The 7,419-nt window shown below is 36.7% G+C and overlaps 1 long non-coding RNA gene across 1 annotated transcript; it reads left to right on the top strand.

Annotated features, from left to right (window-relative positions):
* The first annotated feature begins 239 nt into the window (after positions 1 to 239).
* On the top strand, positions 240 to 2,899 carry LOC113298215. The gene is made up of 2 exons (XR_003334090.1): positions 240 to 494; positions 1,332 to 2,899. It is a non-coding gene; the product is annotated as an uncharacterized LOC113298215 (long non-coding RNA).
* Positions 2,900 to 7,419: the final 4,520 nt, after the last annotated feature.

The following is a 7,419-nucleotide window of genomic DNA, read 5'->3' as shown; positions in this document are numbered from 1 at the left end:
CGGGCGGATGGTTGGGTGTCCGCCCAGCAACAAGCGTAATTTAAATTTACGCCCGACTATATTAGGATTTGGTATTTGGTCGCGACCAAATATGATCTGGGATTTGATCTTTGATCCAAATTTGATCTTTACTCCGTCCCACTGCGTTACGATCTCATCCCAAATTTTTGGTTATACTCGCCCACTGTGGATGCTCTTAATCGACCAGAAGAACACCTTCTTCAATTCTTTCTCTTTCACAGAACCACCACCACTTGCATCTTCCTCCATTAATTCCATTACCCCTTCTCCTCCGTACACTGAGCACAAACTCACCACCATTAACTCTTAATTCTCCATCTCTCTCTATCTTATCTCTATTCTTATCAAGAACAGTAACCCTAAAAGATAAGATTTAGAGAGGTAGAGTTAGGTTAGCTGAATAATTGGGGGAGCATCGATTCAATGAAGTTGCAGGGAAATTGAAGGCAGAAAAAGTCAATGGAGTATGGTTGGTGAGTTGGGTTATCATTAATTTTCGAATAGAAGAAGGATTGAGAGCTTTTGTGTATAAATAGGGGACGATTTCTCTGTAACAATCATCCAAATTAGCTGGGTCAATTGTCTAGTTTAATATCACTGTTTCCAACCTGTTATCATGTTCTAAATACTTCTGCTAGGGTTGAGATGAAGCCCTAGCTTAATGCTTCGTTATTTTTACTCTTGATAATAATCTTGCTGTGCTTAAATGATTTAGAATAGAACTCCATCTTAGGGGCTTCAACACTTTACTTTCACAGTGTGTCATGCATCCATTGTAGTTAGAATTATCCTGTGTTGTAGAACTGCAGCTCATGCTTCATCACATATATTGACCTTTTGATTAGTTGTGCCTTAAACAGACAGTTAATGCTTAGGGAAGATATCTTAGTTGCGATTGGATTATTCACATTATAGTCACCTTGGATATACAGAAGATTGACATCTCCCCTGTTATCAGATATAAGGACAAGGTTAGTATCATTAGGAAAGTAATTAGTATAAGTTAGTGGTGGATTCAACTGCCCTAGTACCCTCATCATCAATTGCCTTATTTACATCTTGCTTTGCATATTGCGTTACCATTTCTGTTACTATCAAACACCTTTGTCGTATCGACACAACCAAAAATCGTTTTGTTACTCTTGTTCGAATCAGTATAGGAAGACTTTAACTTCAACTTTACACCCTCCAAGTCTCTGTGGGATCGACCTGTATTTGCAACTTACACAATTGACATTGTGCACTTGCAGTTCTAATTGTAGGCTTGTTTCCCGACCTACCAGTGAGCAGCTGACTGAGCTGTGTTGCAGGGATGTAAGAAGACATGGAGTTTGAGCTGATGGTGAAGCTAAGAAATCCAAGGAACTGTACGAGCTAGCTGTTGTTGTTGCCTGGTTTAACAATGCAGAAATGAGGATGAATGTTAGCTCAAGGAACTGGTGGTGATGTTTGAAGTTGTGACTGAGTTGCATAACACAGGGTGTTGAGATGCAGATGGCAAGTTTTGGTGAATCTGTGGCAGTTGCAGCTGCAGGTGACTAAATGTGCTGAGATTACAGTTACAGGTTGAATATTGAAATGGTGGTGCTAGGATGGAGCTGTTGGTGGATGATGGCAGGTGGAAACTGGTAGGTGATGCTATTTAGATGGATGCCTAGGTCCTGGTGGTGCGGAGTTGCAGTTGTAGGCTTGGAACTGCAGTAATATCCATGGCTTGGGGAAATAGTGATGTCACTGTGCTGCAGGTAAGTTACAGTGAAGCCAAGGAAGATTGCAAGGTTGGGTTGTTATGAGAATTACAGGAAATGTGCAAAGTTGTGTAGATGCTGCAGCAAAGAAGAAGCCTAATGCAAGGCAGAGAAGATAATGCATTTGGCTGCTACAGAAGTTGGTGGCAGCTGAGTAAGCAGTGAAGCTGGGGAATGGTTGTTGTTGCAAGGAATTGGAAGATAGATGTATGCTAGGCTGTGCACAGGCTGTTGTTGTTAATTGTAGTGAGCGCAAAGGCAATGCAGTGGATTGGAAATGATGATTGCAGGCGGCTAGTCATGCTGTTTGTAGTTTGAAGCTGCAGAATAGAAGGTGAACTGCAGAGATTGATGATTGGTGGACGACAGGGAAGATGCAGTTTGCAATGGAGAGGAGGATGAGCTGAAGATAATGCTGTTGCCGTGTGAGATGAGAACAGAAATGGGAGGAAGAATTGGCGAAGAAAATTGAGCTCGAGTCCATGGTAACCTGACTGTGGTTGCAAGTTGGTGCAATGACTTGCAGAGGAGGAAGTGCAGCATTGATGTTGAAGCACAATCATGGTGCAACAGTGGGTTGGCCTGGCAAGATGGCCTGCAAGCTTAAGCCATGACAAGTTAGACCCTGACTCGGCTGAGTTGTCTTGACTCAGAGCTGACTCCTTTGACCGTTATGTTTGACCGGTGATCGGGTGGACTTTGCCGTCCACCTGAGCTCTTTTCCGATCACTTCTCCGGCCAAATTCCGACCATTTTACCAGTTTTCCGGCGAACACTTTTGGGGTATATTTTCTACATGGGTATTTTCACATATGGACTTGGTGGACCACATTGGATATGGGCTTTTGGAGGATTGACTTAGTTTTGAAAAGAGGAAAGGCTACAAAAAGGAAAGTTTTCTACAACTTTGAATCACGTATTTTTTCTACTTGGAGTTTTGGAGAGCGGCGATTCTACTAGGGGTTGCTTTCGTATATTTTTCATTTCTTTATTTTATGAAAATGATTATGATGAACTCCATTAATATGAGTAGCTAAACAAATAATATTGGTTACGGAATAAAGTGGATTTCACAAATGGTATTTGATTCAATGAATTAGTTTTGTCTCAACTTTATTGTTTATGATTCATGGTTTATATTGTCATATGATTTGATTGTTTGTTTGGTTGAGTCCGGAATCAATCCGATTTGCATTCATTTCTATAGATATATTAGGTTTTCAATACGAAAAAGTTGTTTATCCCTGATTCTAAGTAACATAATTGTGGGTAGTGCTTGTAGTGATATATCCTACTAGTCACAAATGAATCATAACCTTGGTTAAATTGAATTAGTGCTTTTACACGTTTGATTGCCTTGATTAGTCTTATTCCATAAAACTTAAAGCTTTTAGGGAGTTAAACTTAATTGTGCTTTTACATTTTAGGTTGCTTTCTAGGAATAATTCACATATACATCTTTTAATGTGGTTGTGATGAAATCAGGGAATTAGCGGGATATACTTGCGATCAAGATATCCTAGGACTTTTAATAAATGAGAGATTAAAATACCAATTCTAGTCATAGATGAAAATATATGTTTGTGAATGATACTATCCAGTGACCAATATCTTCCTCTTATTGATTATTTTCATATTTTATTGCTTTCAATTATTTTTATTGTTTTGCTAAAACAAAAATCTCCCCCCTTGATTACTAAGAAACTGAATTTTATAACAACAAAAGCCTCTCTGTGGGAACGAACTCTTTCTTACCACGTACTTCATTTATATTTAGTAGAGTGAGAAAGTGAAATTATTTTTGACGCATACGACATCGATCATGTGCAGGTCTTTGAAGGGAAACATAAATCTCCAAAGGTTGTGATTCAACAGATATATAAGTTTTGTCATGATTACAAGATTTGCATTTACTCACATAATTCACATAGAAATAGAAACTGCACTCATGCATATCATAGCCATACTTTTAAGCATCCTCTAGTATCACCCATTTGCACTAAGCATTATCCTCCTTCATTAAATTGGTTAAAAATTAATGTTGATGCTTCTATCAATCCTAATTATAATAATCCTGGTGTTTTCTTTGTGGTTCGCAATCACTCAAGAGAGCTCCTAGAAGCCATGGCCTGGACAATAAGAGCAAGAGATGTGTAACAAGCAAAGGCTCTAACTCTTCTTATGGTTGTTCAATGAGTTATGCAGAAGAATCTCAGTAAAATAGTCTTGGAGGGTGATAATAAAACAATAGTGGAAGCCTTAAACAAGAGTTTACTAGATGCTGTCAGGTGGGAGGATCACAATATTCTGCTTGAATGTTTAAACATAATTAAGAGTCTGAATGGGTTTGAAATTATGTTTAGTCCTAGATTTTTTAATAGGGTAGCTGATGCACTATCCAAGTTTGCTAGAACTAATAGATGTCAACAACAGTTTTCCGAGCCTCCTAAGGTTATCATACCTTTTCTGCTCAAAGATAAGTATGAAATGATGGTTAATCAAGAAGAGGAAGAAAATCATACATTTTCTGTTCAGAGATAAGTATGAAACAACAGTTAATCAAGAAGAGGAAGAAAATGCTGGTAGTTATGCTCGTAACAGAAGTAAAATAGGAGTTCCTGGTTAGTTATTTGTCTTAGTGTTGGCTTGTTGTAAGTTCTAGTTTCTGTGTTAGTCAGATTCTAAGTGAATCTTAGTGTGTCTGTGGTGTTTTCTTGAGTTGTATTGTGAGTCTTTTATAAATAAAAACTTCATTTTTCTTCAAAAATAAAAGAATAAAAAACGCGACGATCCCCTCGTAGATTAGGCACACCCTAACCACCTAAATACTTGTGTCAATTACATTAGCACACTTACATTCACCATTTGATACCACCGTTTATAGTCGACACTGCACACAGGGTCGAGCCTAGCAAGGGACTAACCCGAGTTATATCCCTTCCCTAATCTAGCCAATCAAAATTTTTGTATGAGTTATCTACTAGTATTTGTGTTTTAGCCCATCTATGAGTCTAATCAGCCCCATGTAAACTTCTTCCCTTTTCAATATTTAGTCCATATGAGAGAAATAAAACTTTAAATCTCATTTAAAGTAAAAAAAAAAACCTTCTTCACATATAATCTTCCATATCTTTTTGTAAATTCAAAAAATAATTCTTTAATCACTTTTTCTTACTAAATGTGTCTGTTTTAAACTTTATTTGTGTATCTATCTAGTATTATATACGAGAATAAGAATTGCAAACCAGTTACGTCATTCGTGCCAAACGAATTTGCCACGGCCTTGGACCGCCTTGCTGATCAGTGACATTTCACCCTACTCATAGAATAATTTTGGGTCCGTCCCTGACTGCACACTAGCATTGTCATGTTAAACATTGCTAATTTCCGATCTACGCATCGCAAGCACTGATTGCTATTAGATCAACACCATGTTTTTATGGTTGCACTGATTGCTAAATAGAAAATAAAATAAAAATCCAGAAAATAATTTTCAATTTTGTTCTATCTTGGGGAGTCTGTATGGAAATGGAACCATTCCTAGATCATGGACCACGACAATCCTAAACTAATACTCAAGGGTTCATTACGCCAAAATGGGATGTCGTTTTTGGGTGGAGTTTGTCTACATGTTTCAATCAATATTCCTATTCACATGATACTTTAATCCTGCCGCACTCCATTAAACAATGTAGGAATTACCTATAGATCCTATTATAGTGTTCCTACTTAGTGGCAGGTCCACCCACTAAAGCCCAGTAATCGGAGGTCCATAATAAAAAGAAAACAGAAAAATGGACCCAATTTTTTAAGCCCTGGTCCTGCACACATGTGGAACATATGGGGACATATTTTTAAATACCGAAAACACCCTCAAGTATATAAAAGCAGTAACCAAATCCATTTCTTCTTCATTTTCTCGATCTATTCTTCTTCTTCTTCATTTTCTCATATGTGGTTCGGTGAAGAGCTCCGGCTATGAAGATCTTCTGAGGTGTTGATCAATTCGTGAACTCAAACTAAGATTAATCGGTAGGTTCACTTCCTTACTGTTGGTATAGTTTAGGTTTTCATTTTTCCTTTCTTCTTCAAAAGCTTATTTTAATTTAGGTTTTTTCCTTCTCGGATTAGAGAAATTTTCATGTTTATAGCAAAATCTAATGTTTAGGTATTAGCTCTGATGTTGATAGTAAACTGGAAGAGTTTACTTTCGTCGACTTGGTATGATCTCTGAGTGTGATTGTGTTGCACCGCGTTTTTTAATTGATTTTTGGGTTCGATCCATGAGTACGTATATGTAATACTGAAATATATTCTTTGATTCGGTTATATTCAGAGTTTAATGGATGTTTGATTATGTTTTGATCTCCTTGTTTGATTGTTTATTTTATTTTATTAAAAAATAGTTCGGATCTATATGGATAATCATGTTTTTTGTCAATTTCTTCACTAGATCTGATCATATCAGTTTCATTTTGTTGGTTTTAGATGTGTTTCGGTTTATTTTTGTGGATGAACCAACAATACGTATCTGCAGTACTGACATAAACCTAGTTTTGAAGACCTTTTTTTATTTGATTCAGAAGTACATATACGGAATATTGAAATAGAAGTGTTTCAATACTGTTTTTTCACGGATTCGTTAATTATTATTGACATGCAGCTGATTTTTGTGTATGAACCAACAGTACGTATATCCCGTACTGACAGAAACCTAGTCTACTTTTATGAAGAAGAAGAAGAAGAACAAGATGGTGCATCGTTATGATTTACGAGGAGAATATTTGTTTTCTGTTTCCAGGTATGCTTTCTAATCATCTTGTTTGATTATTTTGTTCGCTTTTTCTTCTTTTGATTTATTTTTTTGATTGTATTCTGATAATCAAATCGATTTGATTGACGCTTTTATGGTTTTTAGGTCTGTTACAGTTGTTTTTCGTGTATGAATTGACAGTACATATATGGCGTACTGATACAAAACTCTTCTAATTTTGTTTTATTTGAAGTTTTTCCAATTTTTTTGGTTCGATCCATGAGTATGTATGTATAATACTGATCGGAAGTGCTATTTGCTGTTTTTTTGCTCCTTTTTTAGTCTTACCATTCAGTACTTATGTGAAATACTGTAATATGTCTTTCGATTCTCTTATTTTTCATAGATTTGTCACCTGTTGTTGTTGTCGTACTGTTGATTTGTAGTTCATGAATCTTCAGTACATATATCGCATACTGATAGGAAGAGCTCCTTGTTATGTTTGATTCAGTACGTATATGAAATACTGAAATAGATGCTCTTTGTTACGTTTGATTCAGTACTGTAATTGGATATGGAGATGATCTGGAGCTGCAGTTCAGAACTTATTGCAAGAAATGACATATTTTGAATGATAGGAACAGGAGTTGTTGTTGGTTCAGATTTGCAAGCTTGTGAAATTGGTGGTGGTCTTGATGAAGTTACAAATTGGTTGTGATGTGTGTTTGAAAGAAGGTGTGCTGCAAATGGATTTGGAGGAACATAGAAGGTTGGGTTGCTGATGTAAACTGAAGATACAAATGAGATAGAGGAGGAATTGTAGGTGGTGATTACTGTGAACAAAATCAGTGGATGAGATGTTCGTCTCAATGGGTTTATGAAGATGGTAGTGCTGTT

Source organism: Papaver somniferum, chromosome 7 (genome assembly GCF_003573695.1).
Source record: "Papaver somniferum cultivar HN1 chromosome 7, ASM357369v1, whole genome shotgun sequence".
In the NCBI taxonomy this organism is placed as follows: Eukaryota; Viridiplantae; Streptophyta; class Magnoliopsida; order Ranunculales; family Papaveraceae; genus Papaver; species Papaver somniferum.
This window is presented reverse-complemented; position numbering and strand designations above follow the sequence as displayed.